The 17390-nt window shown below is 45.9% G+C and overlaps 1 protein-coding gene and 1 pseudogene across 10 annotated transcripts in view; one reads left to right on the top strand and one right to left on the bottom strand.

Annotated features, from left to right (window-relative positions):
• Osbp2 (oxysterol binding protein 2) overlaps positions 1–17390 on the top strand; it is a 160269-nt gene that overhangs the window by 64616 nt on the left and 78263 nt on the right. The window lies entirely within an intron of this gene.
• On the bottom strand, positions 10394–10492 carry Gm24013 (annotated as a pseudogene).

Genomic DNA, 17390 nt, shown 5'->3' with positions numbered 1-17390 from the left:
TCTGAGTATTCAGTCTCAGGTCCTCGAGCTTGCAAGAAATAGGAGTGGCCCCCATTACCTTGCAATCTCAGTGAGCCACCTCCCCAGTCCTCATTTTGAATGTTTCCCCAGGTGTTACAGTATCTTACAAATCCATCGAGTCAAGTCCATTTAACCTCATAGAGTGGGGACTGAGGACATTCATCCTTATTGATTCGCCTGTAGGATTCAGTAAAGGCAGGTCACTACAGACACAGGCCGTTGCTTCTAATGGTCCCCTGGGCCATACAATCTTAGTGGTAAGGAGCCTTAGTTCCACAACATGTTTGTCTTAAGGTTTCCATTGCTGTGAAGAACCACAATGACCACAGCAACCCTTTTAAAGGAAAACATTTAATGAGGACTGGCTTACACTTTCAGAGGTTTAGTTCATTATCATGGTAGAAAACATGGCAGTGTGCAGGCAGACATGTGCTGGAGAAGGAGCTGAGTTCCACATTTTGATCCAAAGGTGGTTAAGAGGAGACTGTCTGCTGCACTGGGCGTAGCTTGAGCATAAGAGATCTCAAAGCCTTTCCCAACCCACACACAGTGACATACTCCAACAAAGTCATACCTACACCAACAAGGTCACACCTTCTAACAGTACCACCCCCTACGGGCCAAGCATTCAAAGACATGTGTTGATGGGAACCATTCCTATTCAAACCACCACAGTGTTCTTAGAAGCACTTTGGCTGAAAAGCACCGACTACCCACTTGAGCTTAGAAGGAAACTAAAACCAGGGACAAAACCTGACGCTGCTGCCGTCATTTCTGTGTCCTTTGCTTTGGGTTGATCACTGGCTTAACTGCACACACAGGCAATGATCAAAGAAGCCCCATCCAAAAACAGTTGGTTCCCAACCTATCTCATCTCCCTTCAGCCATGAAGGTACGACTTTTATGATCTGACTCTGGCTTATTATAATTATAATGCCCTGCTCTAGACCGCCCCTCCCCAAAGGCATTTCTTCAATCATTGTTTTAAATCCGGCAGTCATCTTGAGCCTGGGAACAGCAGAGCCTTACAGATGGATCACACCCTCCTAAAAATCACCCCAAAAGGATAACTTGGGAATTGGAATGTCCCTTCAACCAATAAGGAAGTCTTTGAAACTCTTTGTACTCTTGGAACTGCGATGACGCTCAGCCAGGCAGCACGCTGGCCAGGACTCATGTGAAGAGTTCCTGCTCCCAGCCTGATTCTTCACGCATTGGACTGAGAGATCATGTCTGCCCAGAAGACAGGCATATGTCCACTGGAGCCCTTCATCTGTGCTTCCCAGCATGGCCATGTTGACTTAGCTTCCTTTTCTCTGCTTTTGAGGCTCCTCTTTAGCTAGCATGTCGTGTCAGGACAGTAGTGGAGTCAAACCTGCTGGGACTCCTGAGGCCAGGACCCTTGCCCTAGATTTTTGACTGCATTCAGAGAGCACATTTGGTCTAAAATGAATGGCTGGCATGCTGATGAGCCATTTGCTCCCAGATCTCACTGCTCACGTGAGAGTGTCTACATAAGAAGGCAATGTCTGAGCCAGCCAACGGGCCTCCACCTACAATTCTAACACCATCTGTGGCAGGAATAAGTTCAGTGCCAGCCCGAGATATTTAGAAAGACACACAAACCTAAAACCAGAAATCACATGATCATCTCAAGAGATCCAGGAAAGTCTAACACAGCTCCTGATAGAATCCTTAGAGAAACAAGGAATAGAAGGAACATGACTATGTCACATGTATAGCCAATGCCACTAATGGAGAAAAATCAAGTGTTTTTCCTAAACTCAAGAATGGGAAAAGAGTGCCCATTCAACGTTGAGAGCCCGTGTTTTGAGTCTTAGCTAGAGAGCAATAAGACAAGAGAAAGAAAGCAGATGCAAATGAGAAAAGATGACCTAGTCCTGAGCTTAAAGACTCTCAAAAAATCCCACCAGAATAGCTTTAGGCCTGATAAACACTTTCTGCAAAGCAGCCAAATGCAAAAGCAATATACGAAACTCAGTAGCCTTTTTATATAACAAAAATGAATTTGCTGGCCTGGAGCAACGGCTCAGCAGTTAAGTGAAGTGGAAACTTAACGGTTCTTTGGAAAGTCGGTTGGATGGTGTTTTGCAAGGGCAAACACGTGAAGGAATGTTTTGCTGAGAAACAGGAGAGAGAATGGTGTTCTGCTAATGCAAGCATGTGAAAAGACATGTAATGAAGGATACTTTGCTAACAACATGCATGCATTGGTCCGCCTTACACTGCATAGTTGAGCTGTGTTTGTCGGGACTCCATAGAGGAGAGAAATGCACCAAAGACGACCTGGTGGTGTGCTGAAGTTTCTACTGCATCCACAAACTCAGGCTGATTGGATGCATGTGCTAAGGCAAGGCACATGGAGGACACATGATGTTTGGAGGGTCTAAATAGGATTCTACAGAGCTTGGCTTGCTGGTATGTGCAACACTTGTGGGTCTCAAGTTGACACTGATCTTAGCTTTCCCGAGAGAGACACAACCAAGAACTTCTCCTGGTATTCCTGCTGACTCCAGCTGAGACTGAGACCTGGCTGTCTCTGCTAGTTTGTGACACCACTGTTGCTTACCTGACTACCAAACTGGACTGCTGGTGCATCCGTGGAGTGTTTGTGAGTGGATCTAGCTGCCGCTGCTAACCTGTGAATTGAACTGCCAATTTCCAGACAATAGACAGGAGTTGCTCCAAAGAACCTTTCTAAACATGTCCACGTCCCCTGTATGCTTTCTTTTCCACTACCGCTGGTGGGTGGTGGTTACAAGGGAGGTTAAAGTGTTTAGGAAACATCACTAAAAATAGGATTTGAGCCTTCCCATCCCAAGGGGATAAAGCTCTTTCTTTCTCATGCTTCAGGTCTTTCCCAGAGAATCAACTCCTTTTCCCTCCCAGGGAACAAGTCCAGGCTCCCCAGATGGCCTCCATATTCCCATTGTATTTCTCAGGGACTCTCAACTGCAATTTGAGAAGACTTCTACTCAAGTTTGTATACCTGAGAAAGACCAAGGGCCCCTTCTCAGAGGGGGACCCTCTCTATCCCCTTCCATGAACCTAATCAGCACCTACCCACACTCAGAGTCAGGAGGGTAAGAGCTTAGGGTCTGATGGTGTGGGTGCTGGCATACCTCCACCCTCACTCTCCACCCCCAGGGCCCCCATATGGCTCCCGGAGGCTTCTCCTTGTTCTCCCTTCAAGTTCTCAAGAAGAAAGCACAAAGCATCTGAACTTACCAGCATGGAGGTTGCTAAACAGCAACAAGGACCAGCAACAAGGTCTGCTAAACAGACCAGGACCAGAAAAGAACCCGCTAGAAAGACAAGTGAGATGGCGTTCTTTCCAAACAGGCTGCTGGTTCACAAGGACCCAAAATCATGACACCTAGGAGAAATGTGAACTCCCTTGGAGGAGGACCCCGGGCTGGTTTTCCAGTGAGCCTTCAGAGAATCCAACCAAACTAGGATCATACACCACACACACAAACACACACACACATACATATACACACACACATCCCCAGGGCCTGGCAGCCCCCAAACCCAAACTCAGGCAGTTGATTTGTGTGAGGAAAAAGGGCTCTCAGAGCCCCCTCCCTGTAACCTAACCTTCTGTAGAGGCACACGGCTGCATCTGAAGGAGATGGAGACACCTGATGGCCCCAGAGAAGGGAGGAAGAGGGTCAGGACCGTCTGAAGCCAAGCTTGGTGGGATCCCATGTTCCAGACCCATGGTGATACACAAAAGACTGTGTCCTGTGCATCTCAGAAAAAAAAATAGGTTTTGAAAAAATTACAGTTACAGTTAAGAGTGCTGGCTATTCTTCCATAGGACCCGGGTTCAATTCCCAGCACCCACATGGCAGTTTACAATCATCTGTAAATCAGTTTCAGATGCTCCAACACCCTTTTCTGGCATCTGTGGATACTGAATGCATGTGGTACACAGACATATGAAGACAAGATGCACACATAAAAAAAAATAACTTTTTTTAAAGTGAATTTACTGAGAAAGAATTGAAGGGAAAGATCTCATTGACGATGGCTTTTTAAAAAATACCAGTAATGAACTTAAACAAGGTGTGAGAGTTGGGGTGAAAGACCACTTCAGTGAAAACTTTAAAACATTGAAGAAATTAAAGAAGACACTAGAACATGGAAGACTATTCCATGTCGATGAGTGGGCAGGCTTAATGCTGCACAAATGGCTATTTATCAAAGGCAAGCTATAGATTCAATTTAATTACCGAGCTGGGCGTGGTGGTTCATGCCTTTAATCCCAGCACTTGGGAGGCAGAGGCAGGCGGATTTCTGAGTTCGAGGCCAGCCTGGTCTACAGAGTGAATTCCAGGACAGCCAGGGCTACACAGAGAAACCCTGTCTCAAAAAAAAAAAAAAAAAAAAGTAATTCACCCTCAGGGAAATGCAAATTAAAACCGGTTTGAGATTATATCCTCCCAGCAGGAACACCTGTCAACTGGAAAACAAATGACAGCTGATGCTGGTGAGGACCTGGGTAAAGAAGAAGCCAACTGATGCACCACTGGTGGGAGTGTGAGCTGATGCAGCCACCATGGAGATCAGTGTGCTGGTTCCTCAGGAAACTGCAGACAGAGCTACCCATGACCTGGCAGCTGCTCTACGCCCAGGTGTAAACCCAAAAGACCCAGAGCTCCTCCCACAGAGACGCTTGCACAGCATGCTTCTTACTGCTCTATTCAAAACAATGAGAAAACCAGAGGAACCAGATGGATGTCCATCAACTCACAAATGGGTAAAGAAGATTCGATACAGATACATAAGGGAGTGTTATCCAGGTATAAAGAGGAACAGAATTATATCATTTGAAGGAAAATGGATTGATCTGGAAATCGTATTATGCAAAGTAAGCTTGACTCAGAGTCTATATGTGGATCCAGATTTAAATATATGTATATGGCTAAATATAGCTCTACATGTACATCATGAACTCTGTGTGTGTGTGTGTGTGTGTGTGTGTGTGTGTGTGTGTGCACTGTGTGTGCATCATGGACACTGTGTGTGTGAACTTTTTAATGTATCATGGACATTGTGTGCCTGTGTGAACTGTGTGTACATCATGGCTATTGTGAGTATGTATGTGTGTGTGAACTGTATGTATGAACTGCATGTGTATCATGGACATTGTGTGTGTGTGTGAACTGTGTGTGAGTTGAAGGACATCCTTCATTCTCCTTGGGAGAAGTGAACCAACATGTACTCACTCCAGACAGGGAACCAACAGACCAAAGTATAAATACCACAAAAGTCTGTATTGGTAAACCAGTGAGTTTTATTGGGACATACAGGAACATGGGTGAGGGGTTACTTTCAGGAGCAGAAATAACTCAAAAACAGCTGCACCACCAAAATCCATCCCAGCATGTGTGTTAGCACACAAAGCTGGAAACTTGGAGCGGACTGCACAGCCTGCAGGCAACTCAACAGGTTGGAGGGTTTCCTTACCCTGTGGCTCAGCTGATCTAAGCCCCTTCCAGGCAGGTTGGCTGTAATCTCTTCCTGGAAGCTTGCTGGTTTGAGAATGACTCTCAGCAGGCCTTACTGCTTACATATGCTTGGGAAAGAGGTTAGTGAATCTACTTGGTTTCAGGAACTTCCTAAAGCCACTGAGTTGTCTACTTCCTGAGCTTAAGGAGGGTCTTTTTTTTTTTTTTTACACTTAGAACATCCTGTTGTTTCACCTCCCTGAAAAACATCCTATCTTAAAATATCCTTTTATTTTACCTCTCCTTTTATGTTCTGTATTGTAACAAGCTCCCCTCAGAGACAGAAGATCTCTGTGAGGAAACCATTACACAACAGGGACCTGTTTTGAATGAGGTGACCATAAAAGAATAGGGGATACAAAGAAGGGTCATAGGGGAGGAAAAAGACAAACAGTACACATTGACGTTAGCATATACATGTGAATTGTGATAGTCAAACCCATTACTTTTCTAATTTTAAAAATAAACTAAATCATAATAAAAGAAATACAACCTGTGAAGGTTTGTTAAAAATAGAAAACCCACAGCACTTTTAAGTGTGAAATTTGCTTTTGCTCAGCATGGCGCTCATTGGCCCCAGAAGTGTCCTAGGCCCAGTGCCTATTGGGCAAACCAACCAGGCAGGCGTGGTCCAGAGCCCGGGTCTGAAGCTGAGTCGCTTGAAACCATGTTACCTGGAAGCTGCCCTCAGTGCATGTGTGTTTGTAGAATGAATTTCCTGACAAACATCTGAGCAAAGGCGCTGTGCCCGAATCCACACAGCTTCACGAAAGTCACAAGTGTGTTATCATCACTGTGGAGGTGCTGGGGCTGTCGGTGCAAGTCAGCTACCTGGGAGGCGGAGGCAGCAACGTGGCCAGTTCAAGGCCAGTCTGAGCACTGATTAAGACAGTAGGGGGGGGAGTGCTTCCCTAGTGTGAGGTCTTAGGTTCAGTCCCCACAACTGAATATATAAAATATAAGATACTATAGGTTGAAATTTTTAGGCTTTTGTTCTTAGCACCAAATGGCATTTCTAAAGCCACATTAGGTATGTCTGGCAGTTCACTGCAAATGCAATTTTTATTCTGTTGAAATTGTCTCTGAGGCTTACTGCCTCAGCCTGCTAAGCTAGGCCTAGTCCTGGAAGCTTTATCTAGACCTACACTGTTTTCAGCCTCTGAGACTTACTGCTGAATAAGCTCCCCCTTTCTAGTTCTTTCCGAGCGCTGGCTGGTTCAGTCCAGCTGCTCTGGCTCAGACCTCTCCAAGCTGACTGATTCAATCTGGCTTCTCCCTGTCAGCTTCCCCTGAATTGCTCTGCTTGGCCTCAGACTAACTCAAGCAATCTATTCTAATTTTCTGGCTCCTTCTCATTCTCTGGCTTGTTCTGTCTTCACCTGTGTCTAACACGTTCTTTCTGCAATATGTCTCTGTACAACTGTCACAGTAGAACTGCCTCCCCTCTCTCTGCACTGCACCTCACGTAGCTTCCCTTTCCCCTCTCTTCTTGGAGAGTTGAGCATATCCTATTCTGTCAGATCTCTCTCTGATTCACCACTTTCTCTGCTACTCAATTAGACATCACTCAAACATGAGTGTTTCCTTCTACAAACTAACTTTGCCTCCATTGTTTGGGACTAAAGGTGTGTGCTAAGGGTGTGTCTATATTACAGCCAGAGTAACTGCATTGCTGGATTAGAATCCCTCTACAGTTCACTTAGTGAAAACGTGACATCCAAATCTCTTGGGAATGATGGAACCATCCAACAAATATGTTTTGATACATTTGGCATCTACAGCTGACGTCTTAGCAGTTATGAGGCCTGACTTTATGATGTGCAGGTATACCTGGTTTTCTAGCAGCTCTCTTCTATCTCTAACACTCTTGCCTCCACTGATCTCTGCATCAGTTCCTGCACCCATACTCCACACTTTAATCACCAGTGTGGGGCGTTTTACTTTTTAACTTTTTATTGGTTCTTTGTGAGTTTCACATCATGTCCCCAATCCCACTCGTCCCTACCTCCCCTTGTACCTGCCCTCCGACCTATCCCACAACAAAGGAAGCTGTAGTGTGTCACAGTGTGTCCCACAATTTTGTCCATACTTCTTTGCTTGCAAATGTTCATTGCAATGAGTTGTTGGTCTGATTTGAGGCCTCTGGCTTCTGCTACACCATCAATACTGGATCCTCTCAGAGGTTCCTCTTGGACATCCTGCTGTCGCCCTGTGTCATGGAGATCCTGTAGCTTTGAACCTGTGGGACTGGCCCCTTCATGTGCTCCAGTAGTTCATAGGTGTTGAGGTGAGCCAATTCAAAGCCCTGGATCTGGGCCTCAGAGGCTTCTGAGCTGGTCAGTCTGACAGCTCTCCCACACTCAGACCACACCAGGATGGGCTCTCCTGCCCTATCCTGGCTGGCCCATCCAATGCCACTATTAGCAATGGGCAGAGTTAGCTCTCCTAATCTCACTCCCTTGTCTGATGACATCTGTGCCATGTCATCAGAGCCAGCTCTACTGTACTGCACAGGCAAGGTGCAGGGCCCACTCTCCTTTGTGCTTCAGCGGGAGAGTGGCTGGGCCAGCTCTCCTGCTCTCATACTTTGGGGCTGGCTCACCTGCCACCCCACAATCAGGACTAGCTCTACCCTGCTGTTCCGCTGAGGTGCAGGGCCCACTCTCTCAAGCATTGCAGCTGGTAAGAAACATGGCCAGTTCTCCCACTCTCATGACCCTGGAGGCAAACCCTCCTGCTTGCCTTGATGGCAAGGGACAAGGAAGGGAAGGAGGCCATCTCTCCCTTGCCCATGTCATCACACAGCAGGCAAGTGGTAGGGCCAGCTCTCTGATACTCACATTCTTGGGCCAACTCAGCCCTGCCCCCACCACAAGGGCCAGCTCTACTGTGCTGCCCAGGTGAGGGACAGGGCCAGCTTTCCTGCTCTAATGACCTCAGGCCAGCATTCCTACCTGCCATAGGGAGGGGTGGGGGGATCTTTCCTCACTGCATGGTAGATAAATGGGGCCAACTCTCCCACACTCACTCCTGTGGGACCAGCTTACCTGTGCCCCTACCTGCCATAGTCCTGTTCCAGTGGGGTTCTGGCCTATAGGACTGATGTGTGGAGCTGTCTGACCACTGGTTGTCTTTCAAATAGATGGCCCTGAACAGCTTGTGTGATCTTTATTAAACAAGTTCCAGAACATTCAAGCATGACCAGTTTCAATTAATTTCCCTTTAACCCTTTCTCAAGAATCATTAACATTTACTCTTGTTGGTTTCTTTTCCTTTTCCCTAATCCCATGTCATCATTTATTGACCTTTGCCCCACATCTAAGCATCAATTAACCTTTATTTCCTATCTAAGCATGAATGTTATATAGCAATCCAAGTGATTATATTTTTCCAGGCACATCCTACTCATACCGTGCCCAGGCCAGCAGCAGACATGTGGTCACGGAAATGAAAGGTATTCAAGCTCTATGGTTAGTTATACCCAGTAGAGAGTATGATATTCTGCATAGAATAATATTTTTCAGGTGTGGGTCTAATCTGTATATATACCACTAACCTGACTATATACCACTCTGTATCACTTTTGTGACAACAGCAGTTGTGATCCTATTTATGCATTCTCAGAATGGTAATGATTAATTCTGTGATGGTTTGTCTATGCTTGGCCCAGGGAGTGGCATCATGAGGAGGTGTGGCTTATTGGAGTGGGCGTGGGCTTTATTACCCTCCTCCTAGCTGACTGGAAGCCAGTCTTCTGCTAGCTGCCTTTGGATGAAGATGTAGAACTCTAAGCTCCTCCAGCCCCACATCTGCCTGGACGCCGCCATGCTCCTAGCTTGATGATACTGGACTGACCCTCTTAACCTGTAAGCCAGCCCCAGTTAAATGTTGTCCTTATAAGACTTTCCTTGGTCATGGTGTCTGTTCACGGCAGTAAAACCCTAACTAAGACAAATGCCTAACTATTAACTGTTGGAACCAAGTTCCATTTCTTCCTGGCAGTTTCTATTTGTACTTCACCTCCAGGGGAATGGAAGATTTAGATTCCTGTGTTGATTTTCTGGCACTGGAGGAAAGTCTGACCTTTTATGTCCTTTATTTCTTCCTTATATGTTCTATAAGTTCTTAATGCCAACTTTTAGAAACCACCTCTGAGTTCTTGGGATATAGTTATCTCTTTTTTAGAACAGTTAAATAAACAAGAACTGTTAACCTTAGTGAGTTCTTCCTGCTTACTCAAAATGACTGCACAGGCAGCCAGGAGCAACCAGAGGATCCAGTTCTTGTGGTAGATTGCAAAGAGGCTTAATATCCTTGTATAAACTTTAGAAAAATTATCAAAGACTCGTCCACCCAAGAGGTGTTTGTTCCCAGTAAACTCAACCTCAATCACAACTGACAAAGCAAACCTAGGAATTACCACAAGAATAAGCATAGTGAACGCTGAAGGGGCTTGAAGCTTATGCACTCCCTAGAATCAGCCCAGGGGTCTGCAGTAACCTCCACAGGTCGTCCTACCTAGGTGAGTGGGAAAATCCAAAGGGGCCTTGTCATAGGGGGCTTCATTTGCAAAACACTCATCCCCGGCGGTGATTGGACGGCTTCTGCCACCCACCACCACTGTCTGCTCTACTGTGATATCCAGGTGAGGTGCAGGGTCTCTCTCAGGAGCAGCTGGCAAGGGGCAGGGCAACTCTCCTGTTCTCACACCCCCAGGGCCAGCTCTCAGCCCTGTGATATCCAGGTGAGGGGTGGGGCCAGTTCTGTTCAATCCTCAGACACTAACTTGTCTCCAGGCAGCGCACCAGACCAGGGACATTGGCCTGGCCTTTGGTGGTAACAGACCCCTGCTCCTACAGGGCTTCTCTCCTCTCTGTCACCTACTGATGCATGCGGGACACAGCGGCCACACCTGCAATGCCTCTAGGGACAGGAGTGTGTGGCACATGCGAATGGCTGGTAGGATAACTCCTCTCACACTGTTCTTCAGTTTCCCATGAATTGGCATCTGCTCTTTCCTGTGCATCTAGAATCCACCATTTGACTGAGAGCAGAGCTCTGAGGTTCTGTTTGGCTTTGCACTTTTCCTGAACATCAATACTCTGTCTAGAGTCCTGTGAGTGAGCAGCCAGAATCTCGCTACCTCAGTACTGCGTGTTCGTTCCCAGTCGGGAAAACTTGCTTTCCTGCTAAATATTATAGAGTTTCACAGATCTGAGGTCAGTCCATGTTTATATAATACAATTAATAAAACACAATGACCAAGTCAGGCAGTGGGGGCCTCGCCTTTAATCCCAGCACTTGGGATGCAGAGGCAGGTGGATTTCTGAGTTTGAGGCTAGCCTGGTCTACAGAGTGAGTTCCAGGACATCCAGGGTTACACACACACACACACACACACACACACACACACACACACACAAAACCTGTCTTGAAAAAAACAAACAATAAACTGAAAAACTCAAAATCAACCACCAGCCAACAATATTTTCAATATTTACTGCACATCATTCTGTGCTAATATAATGAGAGTTGAGAATCAAAGGAAAACAGATCCTATTGGCAGCTTCCACGGACCTCCCCCCAACAGTGAGGTGGTCCACAAGCCATGGGGAACCTCAAATCACACTACTCGTGCCTTGTGCTAATGAAGGGTGCACCAAGATTGGTACTTCAGCTACAGCTGAAGTCAGAGAAGCAAGCCTGCTTGGAGGAAGTGGTGTGTGAGCCTACCCACCACTAAGCGATCCTACCCACCACTAAGTGATCCTGCCCACCACTAAGTGATCCTACCCACCACTAAGTGATCCTACCCACCACTAAGTGATCCTACCCACCACTAAGCGATCCTGCCCACCACTAAGCGATCCTACCCACCACTAAGCGATCCTACCCACCACTAAGCGATCCTACCCACCACTAAGCGATCCTACCCACCACTAAGTGATCCTGCCCACCACTAAGTGATCCTGCCCACCACTAAGTGATCCTGCCCACCACTAAGAAGAGGTGGGTTGGGGCTGGTGTTGGAGAGGAGCCAGCGTGGCCACCTGCAGAGTTAGAGACTAACCAGAATGGGACAGCTTCAGTCTTAGCTTTGTTCAGAGCTAAGCAGGACAGTGGTGTCTGATGATGGATGGCAGTATCAGTGGAGAGGGACAGTCCCAGGGAGTAGAACCAAGCTCTGTGTCTAGTTTGCTCCACATGAACTCCCAAGTGAGTTCCCAAAGCTCTTAGCCATGTCACTCTGTTGCCATGTGAACCCTCCTCAAGCTGACTGGCTCAGTTCCTTTATTTGAAGAACTGGATTGTTGCAAAGATATGTAAGGTGTCAGCAGCACCATGCCTGTCCCACAGTGTCCATAACAAACTACAGCGACGATGCCTTTGGTGGAAAGTTTGGTTGCCAGTGAAGCATCCTTCATGCTGTTCGGTGTCAGCAGCACCATGCCTGTCCCACAGTGTCCAAAACAAACTACAGCGACGATGCCTTTGGTGGAAAGTTTGGTTGCCAGTGAAGCATCCTTCATGCTGTTCGGAAAAGGGCTGGTAGGGAGTGGTGGCATCACTTTACATTTTTTTTATTTTGAGGGGGAGAGAGCTCTGTGGTTCAATTCCCAGCACCTGGATGGCAGCTCACTACCACCTACAACTGTCCTAGGGGATCCAGTACCCTATTCTAGCCTCTGCAGGCACTGCATCCACATGGTACATGAATTCACATGGTACACGAATTCACATGAAACACGGAGGCAAATCACCATGCACATAAAAGAAAAGGAAAAATGTTATTGTTTATGTAGAATAGGTTGGACTCAGACTCCTGAACGTGTGCTATTTCCCCTGCTTCAACCTTCCTGAGAAACTGCCACCACACTGAATGAACCTGGCGCCTGCCTCCTATCTACTGTTTCCTCAGAACCATGTTATCCCCTGGCATTGCTGCTGAAGTGTTGGATGCAAGTCTCCCTTTCTTCCCATGGAAGCTTAGCTCCAAGAGAACCATTCTGCAAATACATCCCAACCACTAGGGGGCGCTGGTGGCAAGTGGATGGCATAATTCTCCTTTCACTGGGGCAAACCAGTCAAGGCCTTTTGTATACTTCAGTCTGATGATTTTGCTGTGGCTCAGACTTGCAGAGCGGTGGCAATTATATGGGAAATCAGATTATCACAGCAGCTCCGGCGTGATGAGTCTCGAGAGTCAGCAACTGTGTTAATTAATAAGTTGTGTTGGCTTCAGAGCTTCACCAAGGGGAGATCATTTAATTTTTTAATATTTAATAATATTTTTTAATAGCTTTGGAACTAATCTACATGAGTCATGACAAATGGGCAAAAAAAATTGCTGGGCATTAGTCCATATGCAGCGTGCCCCAACTAACATGTTGGCCAAGTCTCTGTGGAAGGATGAGTGGGGACTGTTTGCTTCCGGTGCTGAGTGGTGAGAGCTGCTGACCTTGGCATCCTCTTGGGAATAACTGCTGAACTCAAGAAGCAAAGGGAGATCCCAGAAGGGTCACTGGGTCGTCTTAGAAATGGACCCATTGCAGAGAGAGGCTTTGGGAAAATCTACACCCTGACAGGAGAAAGAGAGCCATTCAAGTAGGGCCACACCCTGTGTGTATTCAGAATCAGGAACCTGTGGGTGGTCCAGGCAGCCTCCTCCTCCTCACCAGATAGGCACCTTTTCCACCAGTTTCAGGTGCCAGTTGCTCATACAAGTGAGTATCAGCCCCGCCCATTCAGTCCAGAAAGAAAAGACAGCTTGCAGAGCTCATGGAAACCAAAGACCCAAAGAGCCCTGGACAAGCCCAGTACAGCTGGACAGGTCAGCATCAAGCAAGCATTTGCCAATCCTGCTGACTCCACCATAAGGCCCCAGGGAGGGAGGTGGCTTAGCTGAAAGGGACTTGGGTATAGTCTTTACAGATGTCAGAGCCAGTGGCTTACACTCTGTCCTGAGAGCCTTGGGCAGAATAGATGCTTTCTGCAAAATAGCTGCACAGTCTTGCCTCCTATTCCAGAATGAACAGTCCTCATTTAGATAGCGGCTCTGTTTTGTGCTGTGCTGTTGAGGATGGGGGATATGAATCCCACTGGAAACCTGTGCTGTGTGTGCCACTTGGTTGTGCACCGATGGCCGTATATGAGGAAAGCAAGGGACTCTGTGTCCATGCAACAAACTGATGGGCTTCAGAGAAAAGACAGGTGGCCATTGACAATTGGACATTCGTACCTACGACCGTAGTGGGTAGAATGCACAAATGCTTACTCTTGTGTCTTCTCGAGTTTCATCATTGACAGGATATGTCCAGGTGCACAAGAGGTTTTGGCCAGGCAGCCTTACACAATATATGATATTACTGCGACCTTCATTTGAGAGCCAGAGAAGAGCTAGGAGAAGTTTGACAGGTTGGAGCTATAGTGTGTTGTACAAAGATTTGAACGCTGGTCAATTCATGTGAACATTCTTCAAGGTGGTTTTGAGGGAGACGGGCAAGAAGACAAAGCCAGTAGCTTCACACTGGTCTCAAGAATTCCAGCAGACTTTACTGTGGGATTAAATCTGAAATATGTGTATCTATGTTATAGTATGTATGCATACGTGTATATATGTGCCTACATGTGCGTGTGCATGTGCATGTGTGTGCATGCATCCCCTGGTACTGGAATTTCAAATGATTGAGACTCACCATATAGGTGCTGGAAGAACAGCCAGTGCTCTTAACCACTGAGCCATCTCTCCAGCCCTTGATAAGCTTGTCAGATGCTGTACTGCCTGGGGAAGGAACTGAACTTGTAGCCTAGCTGTCAAAGCTGCCTGCAGACCACTCAGATGTCCATACACAAGTCTGCATTCATGCTTTGTGTTAAGTCCTCTCTGGAGATTCATTAGCCATTGCTTTTAGGCATGACATTTCCAACCGGCTTGCCCCAGTGCAGAGTCCCACAAATAGAGACTTGTTGGATGGAATGTGAAATGCTCTCCAGCCAATTACCGTTGGCTGGCAATGTGTTTTATGAAGCTGCAAGTTGATTGGTGGCTGTGTGGTTTTCAGTTTGTCTTCTTGTGTGCTGGGTAGAAGTTAACAGTCTGAGGACAGAAGCCTGGGTGTGAAGTTCACACTGACGAGGCCATGGTGCAAGCCTGCTTTGCCCTTTGTGTCACTGTGTTTTATGGCTTATCCAGGCACCAAGCTTCTAACAGACAGAGCCAGTAGGCTATAAATCAGATTTGCCTGACTCCGTGCTCTCTGCTCTGTCCTGGTCACTATGTGACCTGAAAACCAAAGGCTGGAAGGACTCACAGCCACCCTCAGGTGATAGAAACTCTTGGCCACGCAGCCACATAGAGCAGCAGTTCCCAGCCTGTGCATCATAGCCACTTTGGCAAACGTATATCTACAAAAAATTTTACATCACAATTCATAACAGTAGCAAAATTACAGTTATGGAGTAGCAATGAAAATAAATTTATGGTGGGGGGTTACCATAAAATGAGGGACTAACTGTATTAAAAGGTCACAGCATTAGGAAGGTTGAGAACCATGCTCTAGAGGAATATATTCAACCTTAAAAAGGGAGGAAATTCCATTTGGTGTAGATTTCCTTCTAATATTTAAAATTATTAATCAAGCATTTTAAACTATTTCATTTTTCTCTTCTATTTTTTACTTTTTAATTAATTTGTTTATTTTTAAAGATTTATTTTATTATTTTTTTTCTTAAGATTTATTTATTTTATGTATGTAAGCACACTGTAGCTGTTTTCAGACACTCCAGAAGAGGGCATCGGATCCCATTACAGATGGTTGTGAGCCACCATGTGGTTGCTGGGAATTGAACTCAGGGCCTCTGGAAGAGCAGTAGGTGCTCTTAACCACTAAGCCATCTCTCCAGCCCTTTCTCTATTTTTTAAATATTATTTTTGACTAAGATTACAATATGAATCCTTGATACATTTTAGTGTACCTTAATTATTATTTTCCCTTTCAATTTAAGGCTGCCTCAGCAGGTCTAGTTCCCTGTGTCCTCCTGTTGTGACAAGGGTGAATCCCACAAAGCCCAGGTGGCTGTTCCTGTTTAATTTAGTTTTGTTTTGAGTGGTGTTGGGGCTGGGCTCAGGACCATGCAAGCTCTCTATCATTGGGCTATATCCCAGCCCATAATTAGTGCCGTGTAAACTCAATACTTACTTACTTATATTTAACTGTATTTGAAACAGTTTAGGTTATCTTTAGCTTTTTCTACATTGCTGTGCTGTTATCTGAGATCATTTTCATTACTCAAGGAGCCCTTAGCATTTCTTGTGATCATGTCTACCACAGTGAAGTATGCTTTTCATCTTGTTTTGTATGAAAACATCTTCATTTCAATTTTTAAAAGTTAAGTTTACTTTATGAGTTTGCATGCATCTCTGTGTGCCTTGTTCCTTTGGAAGTCAGTAGAATGCATAAGATCCCCTGGTTGTCCTGGAACTCACTATACTGACCAGACTAGCTTTGAGTTCAGAGATCTACCTGCCTCTGCCCCCTGAGTGCTGGGGTTAAAGCTGTAATGGCATCATATCTTGCTTTCACTCTTTGTTAATATATATACTTAAGACAGTCATTGGTTTTAAAAAGGTTTTATTGTGGTCAAATATATAAATAAGGGGCTGGAGAGATGGCTCAGTGGGTAAAGTGTTTGTCCCCAGAACATAAAAGTGATTTTTATTAGCCCGATATAATTGCCATCTCAGAGGCTTACTGCTGAATAAGCTCCTTCTGAACTCTGGTTGGCTGGTTCAACTCAGCTGTTCTGGCTCAAACTCCTCTCCAAGCTGACTCATTCAATCTGACTTCTCTCATCTTTTCAGTAAATTGCTCTGCATGGCCTCAAACTAACTCTGGCGATCTGTTTGAATCTTCTGGCTCCTTCTCATTCCCTGGCTCATTCTGTATTCACCTGTGTCTAGCTTGTTTTCTCTGCAACCTGTCTATGTAAAACTGTCCCTGCAAAATCTGCCTCTAAACTCCATGAACTGAACAGTCATTGATCCCCCTGCCTCCGTCTCCTGAGTGCTGGGACTAAAGGCATGCACCACTGTGCCTGCACCTAAGCTTTTCTTTACTGGAAACTTGCGCTGTAACAGTCTGGCCTTGAATTCAGAGGCCTGCTTTCTGTCTCCTGAGATTAAGGTGTGTGTGTATTCCAGTGGAGCATCCCTTGCCAGAGCAGCTAGCTGTGTTGCTGGATTTAAATTCCTCTACATTAGAGCCCACATAAAATCTGGGTGCGAGTGATGGCTCACCTGCAGCCACAGTGCTCTTGGAAGGTAGAGCTGGGATCCTCAGAGTAAACTGGCTAGGCTAGCTGAGCCAGGGTTCCAAGTTCAGTGACAGCTCTCACTAATATATAAGGTAGAGCCTGAGGAATACACCTGACATGTGGTCTTCACATGCTGTGCCCCCACAAAAATGCATGTGCACAGGCATGAACACCATAAATACATACACACACACAATTTACTAAATGTTTTAAAGCAAAATACACAAATATAAAACTTACCATCTTAGCCATTTTAATATTTTTATGTATTCTTTGACAATTTCACACATGTATACAGTGTATCTTGGTTGTATCCACCCTCCCTCTAGACTTTCATGTTTTTCTTTTTTATAGCCCATTGAGTCCAATTAGTGCTGTCTGAGCATCAGCAACCTACCCATGACCACAACCCCCCTCCCCCAAAAAAAAGGTCTCCTCCTCCCTCAGCAGCCATTGGCTGCCAATCATCTTAATGATCTTTAAACATACAAGTTCAGTGGCATTAACTACATTAATATC

This window comes from Mus musculus, chromosome 11, assembly GCF_000001635.26.
Source record: "Mus musculus strain C57BL/6J chromosome 11, GRCm38.p6 C57BL/6J".
Lineage (NCBI taxonomy): Eukaryota > Metazoa > Chordata > Mammalia > Rodentia > Muridae > Mus > Mus musculus.
The sequence above is the reverse complement of the archived record's forward strand: the minus strand, read 5'-3'. Positions and strand labels throughout refer to the sequence as shown.